This window comes from Takifugu flavidus, chromosome 20, assembly GCF_003711565.1.
Source record: "Takifugu flavidus isolate HTHZ2018 chromosome 20, ASM371156v2, whole genome shotgun sequence".
Taxonomy (NCBI): domain Eukaryota; kingdom Metazoa; phylum Chordata; class Actinopteri; order Tetraodontiformes; family Tetraodontidae; genus Takifugu; species Takifugu flavidus.
Window position 1 is genome coordinate 8,865,425 of NC_079539.1, and position 22,275 is coordinate 8,887,699.

At 42.9% G+C, this 22,275-nt stretch overlaps 1 long non-coding RNA gene across 1 annotated transcript; it reads left to right on the forward strand.

The window, feature by feature from the left end:
* Positions 1–8,161: 8,161 nt before the first annotated feature.
* LOC130517653 (uncharacterized) lies at positions 8,162–14,658 on the forward strand. Its single transcript, XR_008947762.1, has 3 exons — positions 8,162–8,539; positions 13,615–13,752; positions 14,324–14,658. It is a non-coding gene; the product is annotated as an uncharacterized LOC130517653 (long non-coding RNA).
* The last annotated feature ends 7,617 nt before the right edge of the window (positions 14,659–22,275 follow it).

Here is a 22,275-nt window from a genome sequence, read left to right on the forward strand (position 1 = left end):
GCGGCTTGCAACAGATGTACTGCAGGGGCAAATGGCGAGAGCTCCCCACAGCACGCCAGTCTCACTGCCTGGGCTTAAATTGTTCAAGTTGAAACTGTCAGACAGAAGCCTTGAGCACACGTGACCATTAGCTAAAGAGCAAAACATCATTTTCCTGTAGACACGGTGACATGAAAATACATTCCTCCTCACTGAGGGACAGTTTGACCAATTCAGCTATATTTGTAACAACATCAGGATATCACAAATCTGGTGCCATCATACTGTAGATGAAGGAGACTGAAGTTGAAAGTGGGTGAAAATAAAAGAAACATATGAAAGGGTTAAGATAAAAGGATACTGAGAGCTGAGGAGGTACATCTAATATATTAAGAAATACCAAACCTACTTTTAAATAATGGATGCGAAGCTTGAATACAGGACCTTTGACACTCACCTGAGAGGCAATATGAGATTTCAAGACTCAAGTGATCAACAAAAGCAGCTCAGACCTCTTGTTACGGAACTTCATGAGGACATTGTGTCAAAGTACCACAAACTGCAACAGGAAGCTGAGCACCTCCGCGCTCTCCTGGCTGAAGAGGAAGCACACAGTCGTGGTCTGCAGAGGGGGATAACCAAACTTCGGAAAGAGTTACAAAAAACCAAGAGACGAATGCGTAGCGAACGATACTTTAAAAAAAAGAGAAACTGCTGGGAGGCAGAAGGGAGACACCCTCAAGACTTCCAGAAGCTGTCAGCCACCATGAGAAGACATCATGGAAACTATAGACATGAGTTGCACAACTTCAGACAGTGGGATGACAGGCCTGAATCCATGTCAGCTCCAGGGGTGCACACTCAACCCTTTCACAATGCACCGTATCACAGAGGACCCTCCGCTAAAGGCTGGAGTAATGGACAGATCAACGCCAACCAGGCGTGGAACAATCCCAGACCGATGTTGAGGAGATAAAACAAACTGAAGCCCTCTGTCTACTGTCAGGTGTGGAAGAGAGGAAATGTAATTGCTTCACGGAAAATAAAGCTTTTCCATCCAAATACAGTTCTTTTGATTTTCTGTGAAAGTGAAAAGAAAAGACATTTTGGACTCCAGAACTTTAGGTTTGAACAGATGGATGCCGTTTATCAAGGTTGGAAGAGGAAACAGAACACCTCTGTGACCTAAAATCATCTATTGCTGATGGAAGTTCTACTACATTTTCAAGCTTTGCTTTATGATGCATTGTATACAATATAAAAGCTCATTACTATTAATTTCCTACTCTTCCTATAAAATGTATCCTTTTGATAATAGTTCACCTTGGTATCCCTCTTCTGGTAGGATGCTTTATGACTCTTAACCACCACCCCCTCAATAAAGAGCTCTTGGTAGATATTCTCAGAATAAGGGCGGTAGTGTGCCGTTAGTTCTGTAATTTCATTGATATTAATGAGCTGTTTGGTGCTATAGATTGTCATAATTGGGAAAGATGGATGAAAGTAGCATCAACACTCTTCTGTATCAATCACTTTAGAGCATAAGATGGCAGCACTTATCCTGCAGGTATTGGAGAAATGATATCCATTATTACTTATTTGAAGTAATATTCTTTGAAAACATGTCTGCATTATTGGCCAAGATTAAATCCATAATTAGGTATCTTTATGCTTTGGAATTTAGAATGCAATGGGCTTATTATCACTGACTACTGTGGGGAGCATGAAAACATTGGTTAAAAGGAGATATCAAGAAGTCATAGATACAGGAGCCTATCTTTCTGCATGTTCTGCAATAAGGAAGTCTTGCCCCATCATGCCGAGGTCTATCTTTCAGTGAACTGACTGAGCTAACCTGCAGAAGGAAGATAAAGAAAAATGAGTTCAATTTCTTTCCATCTGAGAAAGTGTGCTTGTTAGAGCGGAGAATCCATTCCCGCTTCCGTGGGACCTTTGATCTGGGATTACACAGGAAGCTTGAAGATGAGAACTCCACGTTTGGCCCGGGAGGGCTCATGATAGAGAAGCCCGAGGTGGGAACGGTCTCTGAAGTGAAAACGGCTGCTGAGTCTGCCTCGAAGCAAGCGCACACGCTCCAAAGTGGATTATTACATGATTGCCATTTTTTTCCCCATTGAATAACAAGAATAGAAGGAAAAAGGGAGAAAATTACTTTTAGCAACAATTATCAATTTTACTTGATCAAACATTGTTGTTTTCCTTCGTAGCTCAATTGATTTTATTTTTATTTCTGTATCTATGGGATTTCTCTATTAGCTGCAAAACCTCTACGAAAGGTTATGTGAAAGTCTGCAATTCCTCTGAACAAACTATTATAAAACTTGGTGTATCAAGTATCTCCCTAATAGGATTTCAACACACTGAAGGCATGATAGCAATAGAGGCTCCATGGATTGGTTTTGGTTCAAGCTTGGTCCACTTTTAACTCTCCGGAGGAATCGGCATATAAAAAAATATCACGGCAAAATAACGAAATCAAAAAAGAGAACATTATGATAGCTGATATTTTGGATTTTTCACGAATTTGGAAATGACAGTAGAGATGAGATCCAATGTTTGTGTCTCAAGGTTAAAATGAATGTGAAGTGCTTACAGAAGATCAAAAATTAAAAAGAAAATAATAATTAAAAACGGTTTTTTCACAAGCATGTAAATAATAAAGAGAAAGAAAAACATAATGTTTAGACACAGGTGATAGTGTCTATGTTACTAGCACAATGAGTTTTGTTCTGTCATTTGTTCTTACTCGAAATGCGTTTGTTTTGTTCAGGACCTTCAGTATGCATAAAACCCCAGTGCTGAGCATTTGCAATAGGCTCCTCCCACTGCAGCACTCACCACACACCTTTTCACACCTTATTACCAATTTGTAATAACAAATATCTGAGAAATCACACCGTAGTACTAGTATGAGAAACAAGTTCTGTCTGGATGATGCGGTGAGAGAACTAGCTTCTAGAACCCCAAACAATAAGAAAGTTCTCTATTCTTACGGTGCTATGGAATAACCATTAGCCTATGGACAACCTTTGGCTAACCCCAATACCTAATTAATACCTTACCATCAATCATTTGGGTACGGTCTCTTCCCTTTAAATGTGGGTCGAGAAGCCTGGAGGTCTGACAGTTCTGCACTTATTTCACTGGAAAGAGAACTCAGATGCTGCCCTGAAAATCAGGGTGGGACAATCTCAATGCCACACTCCCGACCCCCTTAATCACTACCATAAACCTCGATCTGAACTTTCGTGGATTAAGCAATAATCCACAAAGTTATGTAACATTTAGCACTGACATTAACATCCTTTTGATACTTTTGTTTTGATTATTCCTCTCCACCAACAGTCTCAACAGCACCTAAAGAACATCAATGATGCAGTATTTAAGTGGTGTTTTAGGGACTTTCCCCCGATCATTTTCCAAGTCTGTGTTCAGATTCTGAGCTCATTGCAGATTTATATGTATCGCATGACTTCAGTTTGGAGATACTAGCTTATGTGAAGAGATCAGCGGAAAAACATACTGCCGGGGCAGCCAGAGACCAACGCGCCGCGGTAGACTGAGCAAGTTAGCATTCCTCATCGTGAGGCAGCTTAGCCCAGGGGAGCTGCTTATATTCATGCAAACGAGGGAATGGGAAAAATGTGAGGGTGCATTCTGCGAAATCATCAGTGATTTGAAACCAAGACCACATACAACCTGCCAATATCCGACACGATCTCTTTTTCTCCATCATTGTTTACCAAGGGAGAAGTTATATTTGCAGGCTGTTCCAAGTGCAATGGTGGAACATTGTTTTATTCATTTATTGCTTTCTCTCGCTCTCCTCTGGGGGGATTCTGGTTGTGATCTTAACGTTATAAATGGTTCTCTGGCTGCGCTTGGATTAGATTTGTCACAATAAGATTCATTCCAGACCTCATTCTGGTTTTGGTGCTCACGTGGCTGCTATTCTTCTTCTTCCCCCCACCTCGACCTGTCAACAGCACGTTGAAAGATCTCTTCCACTGAGGAAGAGCCAAGTCATTCCTACAGTATCTATACCGGACTCCCCGCATGACCTTTTAGCAATTTTTCTTTAGATGCTGCATTTTTAAACATCAAAAATAATACAGTTATATCAAGAAAGCAGCTGAATCTCATGGGGCGCCTGGTCTGGAGCCCCAAGAGTGTGTGGAGAGTGGGAGTGGGAGTGGATTTTGATGGATATGCTTGTTCTTCTCTTATGGGAGCATAAAAGAGGAGTATTTAATGCCCATCGCTTCATAGAGGCTGAAGTATTGATCGCGCGGGTTCTATCTTGCCTCTGTCATATACCCTTAGGCCTGACGGCTCCCAGTGCTCACATGAGATGTCATTATTCCTCAGTCAGCAGGGGTCATTTTCTAAATCTGATATCGTTTGGTCTAACTGGCCCTGTTTGCTCTGTGCTGCATTTTACCTAATCCCCAGCAAAATGCGCAGCCTGTTTAGCTTGATAACAAGTGCCGCCTGTGTATCTGCAGCTTGATAGAGCCGGCGTGTCACTGAACACCGTTATCTAAAACCTATTAAAAAGGCATTAAAGAGCTATACTGCTTCATTGGGTGACAAAGAGTTTTATAACAAAGAACACGGGCGCCGGGCCTCATGGAAAGTGTCATCACGCTTCAGGGCTCGACTCTGTGTTTATATAGCTGAGCGCGTGTAATTGTTTGGTTATATGTGGAGCATTTAAATGTACAGTATAGCTTTAGGCTGCTTTAAGTGGAGCTCATTTAAAATGCATTTTGGGTAAATTAACTCTTATCACTCCAGGCATGTGACCAATCCAGCCACAACTTCAAGCTGCGCACATTCTCTTTGTTATTGCAGTGGATTTATTTTTAATGAACGCTAAAATGAGACTTAAAGGAAAGACAAAAATGAAAAGTTTGACTTTTTGTATTGCGATTTATAAAATACGAGCATTTGTTTAGGGGTAAGGGCTTGATAGCTAAGTAATTCCCGTTGTAATAATCACTTAATCACTTTCCCACCAGTGATTTGTGACTGGATTTAATTAATATCTATCGGCCTTATTTATAGTGCCCACAAATGTAAGTGCTTATGATTAATTAGTCTCAGCAAAAATGGAAGAGATGTAACTGGATTGTGGTATTAAATAGAAATGAGGAAGCTGTCTCAAAATACAAACAATTGGATTAACGCGCATTAGCATTTTAGTGTTGTTTGTATTCATTCACCTGTAATCTATAGCCCTTTGTTTTACCCAAGGTTTTAATAAAAATACATAAATAGAAAGCCTTTGTGGGCTTATACAGATTAAATTTCCCATGAACCAAAACTTTCTCCGATAACTCGACTGGAAGGACTTTTTAAATCCTTGAGGGGGCGGAGCCATGTGCTGAAGAACACTTATTGATGGAACATACCGACGCACATTGCTACAAGCCTCACTTTGTTCGTGTCCTGATCGTCGATGAAAGAATAGAAGCTGACAGAAGTTGCTGGACGCCACGGTCAGGACACCTTTGAGCAATTCTCCCGAGGAAGAAGCAACAAGTCATAGTGGGTCCGGCCACTGTACTGCCCCGATTTATGTCATGAGCATATTTAGATACATTTTCAGAAAATTTGAGGTGCTATACAAACACAAACCACACAGAAAGCACACTTTATTCTTTGTTGGTTTGGTTTTTAGATGTAAACAAATTCCTGGTAAACAAGGTTCCTGGAAAAGTTAGTGGAAAAGGTGCGATTGTGTTAATTAAGCACATGAAAGCTGCTCTTTTTGTTTCAGAGCTGGCCCATTCTACTAAGATTATATTCATTGCTTCCTCATATGACAATAAAAGTAATGCAAAAAGACATTATCCTCATTATTTGAGAAATGTGCCTACACAAAGAACAACCCAGCTTTTGACTCGTCTGTGACCCCCGTCTTTGTCTGCTGTCGCGTTCTTTATCTCTTATTCCCGATTTTCATATCATGATCGTGTGTTTTAAAAACACTGCCTGGTTCTTGCAGCTTTCATCCATCATTTTCTGCATATTTAAGCAATCAGGCATTGAATTAATTTACGTTTGCATGTAGATGTGAAATAATCTTTATTTTGACACATAACAAGCAGGTAAAGGGAAGAAAAGTCAGGATCTTCGGGGTGAATCTGACAGTTCACTTATGTAGACACGCAAATTGCATCAACACAAATTCATTAAAACCATAGAGAAGTCTCGGCTCTGCTTCTCTAATGTCTAATGTCAAGACTCTTTGTCCTTTCCCAAACCTCAGAGGTGAAAAATGGCATATTTGATGAACCACATGGGGGGAACGGATATTCGGCGGGCTGAATAAAAGATAAGCATGTGTTTGTGACCATGGGGGAGTGATTCAATCAAACTCACAAAGCATAGCAGACCCACAAAAACAGTGTGTTGGAGTTCTTGGGGAGGAGAAAGTCACCTTTTATGTGTGATTCAATGCAATGTGGCCTGGTGTGAGAGGGAAAAAGGCCTGGTTATTATAAACGACAGTTACAACAATTATACACAGCAGGTGCGTCTGTTTGTGTGTGTGTGTGTGTGTGTGTGTGTGTTTTGGGTACCAAAAACAAGATCGGTTCCATGTCCAAACGATGTTTCTGTGGCGGAGTCGTTTAGGCCTCCTTGATCAATGTTATCGTCTTTGTAAATCTTGAGAGGAGCCACCTCCCCGTTCACCTTCACCAAGGTCAGGCCGTGTTTGGCTTCACCACTGAGCCCACTGTTTGCTGCACGACTGTGCAAAAATTCCCACACAGAAGTTAAAGAAAATTAGGCGGACATTGCGCCAACGGCAGGGAAAATCCCACGAATGTATGTATTTGTTTTACTTAAGTAGATTATAGAGGTGGGATTGCATGTGATGATGTTTGATTTCTTTGTTTTCATCTTGTTGAGAGGGAAACTGTGATCAGCGTAAGGTTAGCCTGGGTTTCTTTTGTCCAAACCACAACAAACTTGCATAAATGTTGAACTCATTCATTTGAAAAGCACTGTATTGATATATCTTCTTGTTATTCCCTAAGAACATCAATATCTGTTTCTATGCGAACAATTTAGCTTCAGACTAGCTTCGATTAGTGCCACAGCATCTAAGCGCTTATGTAACGAAAGGTTATGGCCTGCGTATTAGCATGCTAATCGTTTGATATATATTAATATACACCGCAGGGGCCATAATTTAATCAGCACTCGGATGAAAATGAATCTGTCTTTCCATATTGAACACCTCTTTATTAGAAGGTTACATACCTAAATATTCAGGTCCATTTAAAATATTCAACTTTTCATTAAAATGTGCACTGCAAAATGTTTATAAATGGTTTTCTGCCTCTGCAGGTATCCAAGTCATAATAGTAGCTTTTAGACTTTACAATTACCGACGGAAATGCAGAAATGATCCAGTCTTTAATAAGACCCTGAAAAATTAGAACATACTGTATATGTAAACAGACCTTTAGAGTCCAGGAAATGAGTGAAACAAGGTAGAAGATGAGCAAATATGTTGCTCATTGAGGCTTGTGCCATATGACAAAACACCACTAATACCTGCACATTATGTTTATTGATTTCAAATGAATCCAGTGACATGTCTGTCATGTTCCAGCTGCTGGTTCACAAAGAAGCAGCATACAAACAGGGGTTTTCTGGACAGCAGGTACCTGCCCATGAGCACAAATTCAAAAAAACACACCTCCAACTGGTGGCCCGGCATGGAAATAACAGCAATTTCAGCATTTGATGTGTTCCGTGGAAGCAGCTCTTGTCTTCAAAACGCCTGGGTGATACCGTCTCCAGCATGTGGTTCGTGTGTAGGAGGGGTGTGGACGCATCGTATTTGTGTCGCGGCCAGGTTTAGTAGACCTTCCTCTGGGAATGAATGTTAAAACAACACAGCGCGTCCTGGGCATTAACACTTTCACACATGTTGGAGGCCAATTCCGAGGCTCTGGTGTTTATTCCACAGGCCGCCTGCTGTGAGTCCCATGAACTGCTTCGCTTGTTCCATCACTCCGCGTGACATCACGTCATTCTCATTATCGCTCTGAGAGCTCAGTCTCTTAAAGCAACAAGCTCTCTCACCACTGCGCTGACCTGTTTTAGGCGGTTACAGACATTTCACGCGTGGTTTACAGGCTGCTTAAGTCTCCGGACACCTGAGGAGCGCTGAGTCATTTAGCTTCTACTAAAATGCGACATTGGCATGCGTTGCGTTTATTGAGCGTCGCCATAAGGCGCATCAGAATCACTGTAAATCTTTGGATTAACCCATGATCTTCAATTTCATTAGATTTCGAGTGTTCAGAAACTGTCTGGAGTGGATTACATATTCAGCCTGGAGGCCGCATGCTTCCCCCAGGCAAGGATTTTCCATCCTCACAAGTGTAAATGATTTCTTTTATTGAAGTGACACTTATACTCACTGACGTTACCTTAAAAGCCTTGCATTTTGCATCCAAACATGACAGCATCCACATGTGTGAACTCCTCCACGCAGCCTGTGAACCACTCTACAGTAAGTGCTCTGCTGATAAATCTTTAACTTCAATCTTTTATTCATGGGGGCCTTCCTGGTCTGGGTATCATTTTTGCAACAGTCCTTGTGCAAACACTTCATGTAGTGTCAGTCCAGTGCTGCTACGGCCCTGGGAGATGTCAACAAAGGTCATATTGTCACCCCTCCCCTCCATCAGTGCGGCGCCACCTCTCCTGGCTCTTTATTTTGCTGTCAGAGATGGTTTCATTGCATCCACAGGTTGGGATTGGATTGTGCCGCTGCTTTTTTTAAAATTTCCCCATTAATTCTAGTGCAAATAAGAAGGTGAGGTACGGCGGCCGTCGACACGGGGGAAAGCAGACGGGACTGAGATACTTACACCGAGGTGAAACCCCGCCGAGTGGAGAAATCAAGGTCTAATATGGTCGCAGTGTCCCCAGGCTCAAACCATCTGGCAGCCTGAGAGTGATGGGTTTACTAAGACAATCATACATCACTTTTCACCTGTATCAAATCAATTGGCTGGTCTTCTATGGGCAGCTGCTCCCTCACACACTGTTTGACACATTGATGGATAATGGTGAGACATTGCCTCCATATGGCAAGAAAACACTGTACGATCTTTAATCCCTTTTTTTGGAAAAAGCTCCCCAAATGACTTGGAGAGCGTGTCGTATATGCGAGATAATCCGGGAACAGACTAGTGAGAAGAAAGTAGCTAGCTTAATCCTTTAAATCCAGTCTGCAAGAATTTCGAGAATAAAGACTCGCGGATATCAAGTGGGCTGTTATTCTAATTAGCAAGCGCAAAGCTAGCCAGGTTTGGGCGATAGCGTAGCTTTTCTGTGACACCTACATGGGGCTTAAGTGCTGTGAATTTTCCTGCGCATGTCGATTACACGTCATTATCAGGCACAGACACTGTGGGTGAGCAGTTTTGTGCAGTACTGTATCAACCCCCACCCCCCCAACATGCAACATTAGTTTTACCTATGACTTATAAACCCACCTAGCTACCTTTAGCTACTTAGTTTGATGCCCTCTGTTTTAGTGTGGAGTCATTAATTAGGGAAGTAGGAGGACTTCATTTGACTCAATTGCGGCTATTACCAGATAATTATATGGTATTTGTCCACAATTTTCTGGATGATAAGTAAAACATGCAGGAACCACTGCTAAAAAGCTCTCATTAAAGGTTTAATAAAAGGTCTTTATATTAGCAATGACAAAGAGAGGGAAATAAGGCAGCAGCTAGGCTAGTCAGGGCTGTTGTTAAAATAGATCTTTACCTGGATTGCCTCAGGTGAACCATGAGAGCTGAAAGCAATCTATTTATGTTGTGAGGCTTTCCTCATAAACCACGCCCACCTTACTGGTGAATCGAACAATAGTTGTTAGACTCCACACAAGAAACAGGTTCCCCTTTTCACAAGGCTATTTGCACATTTATATTGTCAAAAAATAATTAGCGGGTCATCCACATGTTGGCTGTGACTAAAAATCCAAAAGGAACCAAATGAACTGAAACAGAGAAGCTTCCAGCCCTGAGGGCTCTATTGTACGTTCTCCCCCAGCTGTACACATTTCCCCCTGAACATTTACATTCTAGGAATTGACACCATTTTAAAAGCGGCTCCCATTTTCGGGGGCCGCGACACTATTTGACTGACAAGCTGTTTCACCTGTTTCGCGGGTGTTGCATTCCCTTGTTACTTCATGACAAATGGAAATAGCACGCGCAGACCAACCCTTGCACCCAGCCACATGTCGGGGCGTGTCCCCCTCCCATCGACCCGGTGCTTAATTCTCCTGTGTTTTAAAGTCATGGACTGTGGATGAATGCGGTATAATTGAAAAAAAAGGGTTGTCCAGGCATATGGTGGTCGGTAATGAGAACTGGGACTAGGGACATTAAAAGTATCAACACGTCGGGACAAAGTGACATTCTGCCACTCTTTTAATGCATTTTCCAACAGTGTGGCACAGCCTATTATGTTCATGCATGGGCTTAATTCTTTCCTATTTCATGATAGTAAATAGTTGTGTGTCGGGAGATTTAGAGCTGTCATTTATTCATTCATATTCCACCTTTTAGGGGAAAGACCAGCTAGACTTGTAGAAGCAGCATTTTCATATTTGTGCTTATTTCATTGTTGAGGCTTGGTTAGGAAAGATAAGTGAAAATGAAATGGGTTGAAAGTCAGGGAACATGAAACACGCTCTAATGCTGCTCTCCTAACGATCCAAAAGAGAGCTGAAGAAAACGATCCCGCGTTCCTGACATTTAGAGCTGCGTTAAGTGAAAAAATTACAGACATTATTGTAATTGCAACGTTTGTAGTAGCACCACAAAATTAACTCTTAAAAAGAAAAATCAGGCAGGAATTGCAAATCTACCTCCTCTTTTTATATAGCTTAGATTTCAGCAGAAAAAGGCTTTTTTTGGGTGAGGGTTTGAAAACAAAGATTAATGTGTGTTTAGTCAATAAATGCAATTTTCCATGATCTATGCTTGTGCCGGCGCTGCTATCTCAACAAGCTAGCTGGTTGCTACCGGCTCTGAAATTGGACTCTGCAGACTTCGAAGTGGAACAAATGTCACTGAGCAGAGGTCAAACGATCGTAAATTTTAATGAAAAGGTTTTTGTGTATTTTTGTTTTTTGTGGCCTACACACGAGCACTGAAATATCATCAGTAAAAGAAATGACAAAAAGAGCTGAAGGGGTCTCAAAATGAAACCTCAGAAGAGGGAACGAGGTACTAAATGTGCTGCTTCGTGCTTCTTTTGGATCAGACATTTGCCTCTCATCGTATTAATGAAATAACTTTCCCAAACTACTCAAATTATGAGTCAAACAGTGTTGCCGACACAGCCTGCAATTACATATGAAGAATCAGGAACTTGGAATCACATTTAATTGGCATGTTTGCGAATAATCATCTAGGCAGGTTGAATAACGGCGGTGGGAGGGTTTCTTTTGGCTTAATTTTCTTTTTAACTTGAATTGAGCCTGTGCTCCGAACAGGCAGCAGCGGCAGGAAAAGCTCCCTTTTAACAGGAAGAAACCTTGAGCAGGACCCTCCTGCTGAGGACTAAAGCAGAAGAAGGGGAGCTAAAATGAAGGTGTTGATTTGGTGGGTTTCAAACCTTCGCTTGCTGTTGATTTAACTAGCAAACATTGCGGATAATTGACACGCGTCACTTATTGCCCATCGCATGCAGCAGCCTGCATTTGCTTTTAACACCCCTGAAATGTAGCAGCGCGAGGTGGCGAGAGCTTTTGCTCTGCCGAACAGACCTATGAAGGATGCGTTTTCTATTCTCCACCTGCGCTGTCAATATTTGTGCCCGAGGCATACAGTGGGTATATCAGGTATATCAGAGGGTTGTCTGTTCCAGAACAGCATTCTAGCCCGACCTTACTGGCTGCTGATGGAACAGGCGTCGGTGAAAGTGACACAGAAAAGCTTCAGATGTCTCGTTTACCCACGCGGAGGAACAACTTTTAGAAATTAGAAATAAATAGAAAAACAGAGCGAGCTGGAAAGTGGGTGGCCTCTCTTGACCGCTCCACTTTTCATACATTATCAAGAGAGCTATGCAATATTTAATAGCGGCTGGGAGTTGAGCTCCCCGCCATCCTCTGAAGAATCTCTGATTAGGAGGACTTAAGTTGATGAGTTATAAGTTTAGCAGAATCTCGCCGGCGCCGATGACACAGTGACACAGAAACTGCAGCGCGGGCTCGCTCGGCCTTCCGTGGGCGCGTTTCCCTCTCGGCTGTCTCCGATAATGCAAAGTGCGTTGCCCTAAATGAAAATGAGTCATTACGGAATGCTGACTTTGGTGTGTGTATGGGTGTTATGTCACCGAGGTGGGCTGTTTCTATTAACCCCTACCTGCGCTGTAAACAGGTCAACTCTCCGGGGAGGTGATTATTCTCCAGCCTGGTTAATGGTCCTTGCTGACAGCACTTAATGAAAACTAATGACCAACTTTAGGCGGCGGCGCACACAAAAAAAGGCTAGTACCTCCGCCAGCGTGCATCTGTTTCCATTATCTGGCTGACATTCATCGTGAGAAAAACCATGAGCCACTCTTCAATGCAACAAATTTAAAAAAAACAACAACAACAGCGGTAATAATCTGAATTCTGCTGCGTCCACGACGATAAACAGACTAGTCGGAACTACCTTTTTTCGCCGTCACTTCGAATATAAGGACATTCGATGCAGTTCATTAGGATTCCATTAGATTTTGCTGCGGGTGATCAGCTGAACGGAGAACGCAGACGTATATATTTCTCTCCGTGATATACAGACAGCGCGATGACATGATTAAGGGGTCATTTGGTTAATTGCACTATCCTGCCAGTACGTTGCAGTCTTGTAAATGGAATAGGGGCCGGGGGCACAGTAATCCATGCGAGTCACATCAGGGAAAAAACAAGTTATGATTGCTTTTAACCCCCACCCCCCGCCCCCATCAGCCCCCTCTGTATGCAAATGATTGTTGATGTACGACGTAGGAAGACGGAGCTCATTCCCCTTTTATCTGTTGCATGCCGCTCAAGCGAGGGGAGACAGAAGAGGGGTGGTACACTGTCTGATTTTATCCCTTCACAGATTTTCAGTGACCCTTTTTGGTGCTTGATAAACAGCCAACGATGGCGCCTGCGGGAGAGGGCGGCGAGGTCTCCGGCCATCCAGTGTGACCATTCCTGATATAATAAAAAGGTCTTAGTAATGCATTTCAACTGAGTTCCTACCTAAGCCTATGGATAAGGTGGTCCAAAGCAGGGGCACCTATATATATATATATATATATATATATATATATATATATATACAGTATGTGTGTGTGTGTGTGTGTGGTGTGTGTGTGTGTGTGTGTGTGTCAGCCCGGCCCTCACCTCTTCATCATCTATATGAAACCCGCCGTCTACTGTCATCGCCTCCGTCTCGTGTATTCCAGCCCCTTTAATCTCTGTCATTCACACACTCTGCCCTTCTGTCCGACCTCCAACCCTTATTCCCCCCTTTCCTCCTCCCGCCACGCCATCCTCCCCGCTCCGTACGTCCTCCCCTTCAGAACCAGGGATCGACGCGGCAAGACTGCCATCTGCGGTCGCCATGGAATCTTTGGTTGTTGTTGGCTGTCTTCTCCGGTGTCTGCGCGTGGAGTCTGCCGTATTCCCCAGAGTGTCTTCAAAATCAGCCGACCAACAGAGTAATGAAACTAGACTGCCATCTACTGCCTGCTGGGACGTCACCTCTCTCTCTCTCTCCCCACATCTCTCTCCCTCCATCTCTCTCTCCACCTCTCTCCATCTCTCTCTCCATCTCTCTCTCTCTCCATTGTGACAGTGCACAGAGAGCAACATTGCCATCTGCTGTAGATGCAGATTCAATTAACCAGTTAATTTCTTGAGCGGTCTCAAATTTCCTCTTTGAGATTCCAAGTCTGTGGTTTTGTGTAGGTTTCTATGGGAACCCTGTATAAACTATAAACTATTGCTCTCCACGTTTATTATCCAGGTTAGATAACGGAGAACACCGTGATGTAAAAATGTGATGCATCCATCAATATTTATATAGTTTATTGGAGATAAATGAGGTTATAGGAGCACAATCCATTAGCCGCGACCGCACAATGAGATTATTTCAGCGAGCAGGCTAATCAATATTGTGATAGATCGTCCAGAGATGTGGGCACAGCGGGCAAATGTCAAATTCCCAGATGTCCCCCACGTCTCTAAGCTTTCCAGCACAGATTTTAAGTCTCTCCTTTTCTTTCCCAGGGGATCTTCTCTATGGCATCGACTGTCGGAATGCAGAAAGCCCCAGTTTGAGGACCAGATTTGATAGCAGCTGCCACCAAGCAGAGGTCCATCGACGCGTTAACACCAAAACGTCACGCTAATCTCTTCCCTCTGTGTCTCGATGATTGCAAAGCGTCTCTGGAAGCCTGGGACTGGCCCTGATGCTTCCCTGGCACCGAAAAGCAGGCAAACGTATGATTTTTGCAAATTAATTGAGACGTGGTTGTGCCTCCGGTGTGAGTCCTTCAGTCAGAGGAGACTTTGTTTGGAGTGAAGTTGTGGAGCTTAATTGTGCAATAAAGATGTGAAATGGGTCTTTCGTGAGCTGAGGCATCTTCAGCCTCGGGTTTTTGGCTTCCATACACCTACTAAACCCTCTGAGCCTCCTTTATTTTTTATGCATGACAGTGGTATCATCAGTTCTATTTTCATTTCATTCCAGGAAGGAGCCTCCTACCGTCTGTATATATCAACAGTTGCAATGCTGATTGGATTAAAATTCCTGGAAATCTTTGAGACCATAATTACAAATTACATAATAATGCCATAATTAAAGACTTTAGGATGACGAAAATCAACTGTTCAGGGCAGATGAGTTAGATTCCAATATTTCGATGGGTTTAAAAATGAGATGAGCTGCAGCATTTGGTCGTCCTGCCTGGTTTTGTTGCCACAGCAAGAAAACGAAACGATATTAGCACCACATGCAGCAACGCCCCGCTATCAACCACCAGAAATGGATGCTATCATTTTAGCAACATGGACCCGTCGGGGGTCTCCTCCCCACATGGATGGGATGTGCAAGTCCTCCTCAAAACCACTTCAGCCGGGTCTTCTTGATATGAAGGAGCCAGAGGTTCCCCGGCCGGCCGCTCCCCCTTTCTCAGCGGCAGCTCAGCAACCTCATTTCAGCAGATTTTGCTTGAGGCAGCAACACGCGTAATAGAAGAGTTGATATTTCTCCCAGGATTTGCCTCGTTCCTCCGACCCATTCCAGATAGCCAAATTCACCTCTGCTCATTTCTATGCAACGCTGAAATTGCTCCCTCACATGTTTTTCTTACCCGAAAAAGTCAGGTGTCAGGCGGTGCCGGCGCCTCTGCCACCCGGCGCGATGGGAGAGAGGCAATTTTAATCAACAACTGTCAGTTCTATTGCCGTTTGCCTCAGACCAGAATGTCAGGCTCCACCGGCGAGAGACACAGCGGATGAAATGTTTACTTCTTATGGCACAACAGCCTTAACTTTAATGATTTATGTGTCTTAGCGACGCCATATGCAGCTGGAACTCAGTCGGAACCTTCAAGTACGACAACCCTTGGGGTTTTCGGGCACGGCCGACTTACGGTTTAAAACATGTTGTCAGCCGTTATTCACACACACCCGACCATGACCATAGAAAATGCAGGTTGTATTTGTCACAAATGCACAAAAGCTAACCCTTTGTGTACAGTATGAATTCCAGCTTGTGTCAAATGTCTCAGGAACCGGTGATGGAAATTGCCAAGTTGTGATATAATGGCACTGTGAACACCTATTTGTATACATTCGGGGGAAAAAACGACTGGATACGCTTAAATGTGTGGCCAGGATCTCGGCAAATCCTTCTCGCACCTTCACCGACCGCTGCACGCGTCTGGGGCAGAAGTGTGGCAAAGGTCGTGTGTGAAAACATCAGCCCGGCCTGGAACTGCCGCCGTTTTTAGCTTTCACAGCAAAACGCTCTGACCTTTCAGCTATGAATGCTGGTGTAACCTCTGATATCACTGCCTAATGCACACGATCCCAGACTTTCTTTATAGATTTACAACCTGGATTCAGAGCATGTATTTGCATTCCCAAAATCTTTGTGTCACACAATGGCAGTTAGTTTTGCGCCAGTATTGGTCCCCATACCCCAGGCTAGCAGGAAATATGTCAATTCTGCATACAACCGGGCGTCACTGCTGCATCATCAGTTATTTAATGTTTTAAACTGGAAAGGTTAATTCACACAATCTGATTGGTAGATTGAGCGTATATCACGGTTGTGTCTGAGTAACAACAAACTCCTAGCTTAAGTATTGCTAACCTAACCACTGGTTTACAACAAGAGAGGAAATAGATAGGAAGCACTTTTGTAAACTGGTTTGAGGAAGTGTGTAGATGGATGTTAAGACAATGTCTAAACAAATTTTAACAACGTTCCTAGAGACAGTCCCACGATGAGCTCAGCTGTATGGACCTGGCTATGCCTGTGGGGACCTGGCTACACCTTTGTGGACCTGGCTATGCTCAGTGCCTCTATGGAAATACCGACAGTTTCCAGTGGCTGTTTAATCCCCGGAAGCCAACGCTAATGCCAAGAAAACATGGTTTATGTTTTGTGTTGTTTCTCCTCAGGGTGCAATCTTAAATTTAGTTTGTGTTTGTGTGCTTATTTACTGCACGTTGCGTCGTAGCCACGACCTGTCCTAATGTACTGCTTAAGTGCATTGTGTTACATGTGACTACAACAGATTCTTAAGTAGCAATTTGTCCATAAGATGCCGCTCTGTGATTAATCTATAATCATTAACAACTGTAAATTTTTGAGCACCTCTGTGATGAAGCACTCATCGGTGGACTATTAGGGGGAAGTAATAGGCCATTCAGAAATGTGCTAATTCGGAAAATAGCATTAACGCACCTGCAGAATGTTTGTCAGCCGCCACAAAACTCCAGATCGTTCACACAAGCAGCCTCAGTGGGACCGACTGAGGCGCATAAATAGCGATAAGCCGCCGCTACAGTCCTATTAGCAACAAGACACCCTGGTATGACTCAGAATAATGAACTAAGTTTTTCCTGTCATGCTGGCTGGCACACTCCCCGTTGTGCCGGTTTACCATTTTTGCTGTGATCACCTCTGGGGATCTTCTCGGGAGATTCTGTTTCCATTGTGAGCTCCCACACCGCTCCCACTTAAGGTTTGGTATCAGTTCTACACTATCAAATCCTATCCAATTACTCAACATGCATTTTTCATGCTGCACGCAGATGCTGGCAGCCTGAGGGTTTTTTTTTTTGGTTTTTTTGGGATTCCTCAGTTCTAAGCACATCGTGATGCCAGTAAATTGCAGTTGGAATATCAATTTATATTCATGAGTGTTCAGGAGGGAACGTTATTATGGAGGGTGTGAGTTTCTATGAGGCTCCATTGTTTGAGAAGCAGATAATGGATACTTACATCTATTACTCCTCTAATTAAGCTTTCCGGTTTAGTAAGTAGAGGCTTTTGGCTTGCCACATGACGGATTATCCCGCAAATTATTGACGCGGGCTGTTTGAAGCGAAGGGGCAAAAGTATATTATGAATATTGTGACTAATCATTTCAATGCAAACAGACGTCAAATCTTTGTTTTGTTTTTTTAATATCATACTGCTTAGCAACCCCTCCACTGCAAGAACGCTCTTCAGATATCCTTATCGTATACTTTATTATCATCAGTCCTTTGGGGGTGGGGCGGGGGGTGCATCCGTGGGCCATTCATCATCATCTAACAGAATCTTCCCATACTTCAGTGCGTTGTTTCTTTTTTCTGTAATGAGCTGCGTGACGCGCATGAGATAAGGTCACATGACGCCTCAGCCGGCGTGGGCTCTTGTGTAGGTGGCGTTAGAATCCGCCGAGACAGACTCACATCAAACCGTGGATCGGAATGGGTGCTCGCTGCGTTAGCGGGAAGGAGGCAGGAAAAGAAATAAAGAATTGTGCCTGCAGATGAGTCACGGAACTGCAGACTGGGGATCTGAGGCTCTGCGGCCTCCAGGGAACAAACTCTGGATCATATACAGTATATTGTCTATAATCGGCACCACTGTGGAAAAAGGTCACAAAACCTGAAACCTGAATGAACTTTGTCGTTCTGATGTCAAGATGTTGAAATGTTATCAGCCAGAGAAAAGGAACATTGAAGGACAGATGCAGGCGGTGGTTGCTCAGTCTGTTGGGAACTGGTCTGAGAAGCCCTTGAGCAAGGTGCCAAACCCACAAATGCGCAGGGGTCTGTGATGAACCAGCGACTGATCCAGAGGTGGACCTGCCTTCACCTGCTGACCCTGAGAGGGATGAAGCAGTTAAGAAGACGGGATGAGACGAGGACGGATGCACTTATAAGTCTCTGTACTTTTGTATAAATGAACCTGTAAAACGCTTCTGTTAATATGCAGTTCAGAAACAAACCACAAGGATGTAAACAGCTTGATTTGTTAAATTCTAAACTAATATGAGAGACTAGAAAATGAACTCAACATTTTTACCATTTTCTATATACAGTGAAGTGGTGTTTTGTTGGGTGTTTTTTGTCTGTCCATGTGGGCCTGCTGTGAGCTGGCTACTCATCCATTTATGAATAAATCAGCTATATGGGCCTAACTACCAAAGGAATTCATTTGGACCTGCTGAACTGCAATATTTTACCGTCCAAGGTGAGAAATCACTGCTTACATTAAAAAGAATTAGCTTATTTCTTCTGTATGCTGTGTGCACTATGAAGAGGCACGAGTCAAAATACTTGTTTTTCACCAATTTAATTTTAACTGCACGTGTTGCGAATAAAATAAACTTCTCTCCCAGCTCAGGAACCAGTCTGCCTCTCTGGAAGCCTGCAAGAGACAGAAATGGAGATATAAGCACATCAATAAAAAAATCCCATATTTGGTATCCTGTGTACTTCTTGTGCCCCCACAGCCCCCCCCCCCCCCCCCCCCCCCCGCCTCTTTCTGTATATATACATTAGCCATATATACTCTATAATTAGAGTATTTCTATGATCTCTGCCTATTCTCTCCTCTCCTCTCCTCTCCTCTCCTCTCCTCTCCTCTCCTCTCCTCTCCTCTCCTCTCCTCTCCTCTCCTCTCCTCTCCTCTCCTCTCCTCTCCTCTCCTCTCCTCTCTCTCTCTCTACCCAGTCGGCCATCAGCAGGAGGGTCCCCCTACATGAGCCTGGTCCTGCTCCAGGTTAAAGGGGAGTTTTTCCTGCCACTGTTGCTTGTTGGGGGTCAGGCCCTGGGATTCTGCAAAACCCCTACAGACAATGTTGATTGTAAGAGATGCTCGATCAATAAAGATGATTTGAATTGATTTAAGTGTCATTTAAAATTGGAGCTGTAAGTTCGTCAGCACACTGGCCCGTATGGTTCTGGTGCTTTGGCTCCCCTGCAACTCTGGACTCAGCTGATCCAGCTCCTGGAACGTCCATTTCTTCACCAGATTTCTGTTCCAGAAACAGTGATTTTTAACCACGAGATTTAAAAATATGCACGTCGACAATGTCAATAATCAACACAACATCCACAGCTGGGGAGGGAAGGGGGTCCCGCTCGTCTCTCATAACATTGAATTTTCTTCCAATGACTATTTTGCCAAGTATATTTCCAAACACTCGCTCTCCTCTTCAGCATCCAAGCTGTTGGTTACAGAAGAGACTCAGAAACAGAAAACCTCGTCAGACTGAGAGAGGGACGATGCATTTATCATATTGAGTGTATATCATTATGGTCCTTAAACCACAGTATTTAGTAGATAGAGTTACATATTGTTTATCTCAAAAAAAAATAGTCTGTCATCAAAATAGGGAATTATGAGTAAACGACACAGGTTTAAACGATGTAACGCAGACTTTGATCACAAGGGGGCGCGCATGTTTAATTTGATTTCAGACCTCCAGTTCTTCTTCTCTAGTTAGAGTTGAGAATCACTTGGATTAAACCAGGGGTGGGGAACCTTTTTCATATCGAGGGCCATTTAAATTTTTATAAAGTCCTCCAAGGGCCATACTATTATGAACACATACCAAGGGATGCAAAAAAATACGAAAAAAAGTCTATAACCACTGTGTTACTAAGTCTCATGATTGCTGCATTTGAATTTGAATTATTTATTTAGCACACATGCATATAAATTCACCCAAAAAAAACAGAATAAAATGACAAACAAGTAAAATATGTTTACATGATCATACAAAACAATAAAAAAAGAGGTGCAGAGTTGAGGTAAGAGACCCGTAAGGGCCTGTTAAAGGCCTCTACTCACAAAAACTGCAATACAACAAGATAATCAAGAAAATAAATTAAAAGAAAGAAAGATAAAGACAATAATAATAACAACTAGAAAGCACTCAGAGAGCGCAGACCTCCGCCAAGCGCAACAATTCCTGGCATATCGTGATTTCCACCATAAATATTAGTCCCACATATACTGACCATAAAACATACCGTTTGCCACTGGAATCATGACAATATACAGCATGTCTTAGTTCAATAGTTATTCACGAAAAAAAATTCACGCTTTGAAACAATTTTAGCCTCAGCGGCGGCTACAAGGCACTCCTTCATGAACTCTCCTTCGGCGTGAGGTTTCAGCTTCGTGGCTATTAATTCACTCACCACAAAACTTGCACGCGTAATATTCTCTCTGTCGGTACACGGTCGTGTGAAAGCTGCTTGTTGAGCCTCCAAACGCCAACGAAGAGCGTTAGTTTTATCCAAACTCATCTGTTCTTTCAACTCGTCGAGTTTAGCGTGTTTGGCTATGCATTTTTCGTCCGTGTCAATCAGTCCAGCCCACTACGTACATCACATGCTGTGTTCACTGACCCTGACCTTGACTCAGACATAACATAACCGTCTGTTTTATCTCAGAAAACGGGAAAATATTTCCTCTTGTTACGAAAGAAATTTCAGGATACGAAAGGCAAAAATACGCTACCGCTGTTACGCGTAGCTTGCGGAGTTTAGCGAACGGTCCCACTGTATAAGTGCACATATAAAATATAAAAATCTTATTGCGTTGCAGGCCGGTAGAAATGGTCTCGCAGGCCGTATACGGCCCGGAGGCCGGGGGTTCCCCACCCCTGGATTAAACCATAAACCAACTTTTTGGCGTGTGTTCAAGGTCATCAAGATTGCAGCAATAAGAGCATAAACCTCTTTATTTAAATCTTACAAATATCAGACTAAAAGCTATATTTAAAGTGAAACATTTATTTCATGACAATAAAACAAACAAACACACACACGCCACTAGTGTGTAGTATTTTTGTGTGTGTTTTAGAGTGAGTAATTAGTAATTAAATAATAAGAATGTAGATGATCCAAATGGAAAATCTCAATCAGGAATCATGACGGTGCTGCTTGAAAGTTTGTGAACCCTCCTTACAAGCAAACCAAACATCCAAATAACCTTATTACACCCACATCCAGACCCAATTTGTAAATCCCACCTTCTGAATAACGCGGGCCTGGCATGAGATTCTGGTCAAGAATTTGTCGATATTACAGTAAATTCACTGTTCCTGGGATAAATATGGAGACATCTAGGTTCAGAAGTACAATGCTCGAGCTCATTATTTTGAGGCAGCAGCGACTAATAAGGTGCTTCTGTCCACTTAGGGCAACTGTATTTCAGATTTCACACCAACAACCAATAAATCCTCCATAAAAAAAACAGAAGAGCAAGTTATCTGCTGTTCCTTGGATCACCAGTCCATCAAAGGGGACACACAGATGTCACACACACTTCACCAATGCTTTCTTGGGTGGTGGATTCATCCCAGTCCTTTAGCAACTATATGCCATATTCTAAGAAGAATTGTCAAAGAAGAAATCAAGAATCGTTGCCCACTCTAATATGATTACATTTTTTGTTCATAATATTATATTTCAATAGTTTTGCTTGAAAATAAAATTGGTTCACATTTGCAGAAAGGCAAAAACAATATTTAAGATTGTCGCATTTCCGCATTTTGGTCGCGTCAGAGCTTTGCCACAAGGTGGCAGTATTACCCCTCAAAACACACATCATCCCTTTAGCCGCTGTAAACGTAAATAATCTGAGACCAAATGCAAAACTGAAGCGTTGCAGCCAAACAGAAAAGTTTTCAGTTCCCTTTAACAAGAACTATTCAACC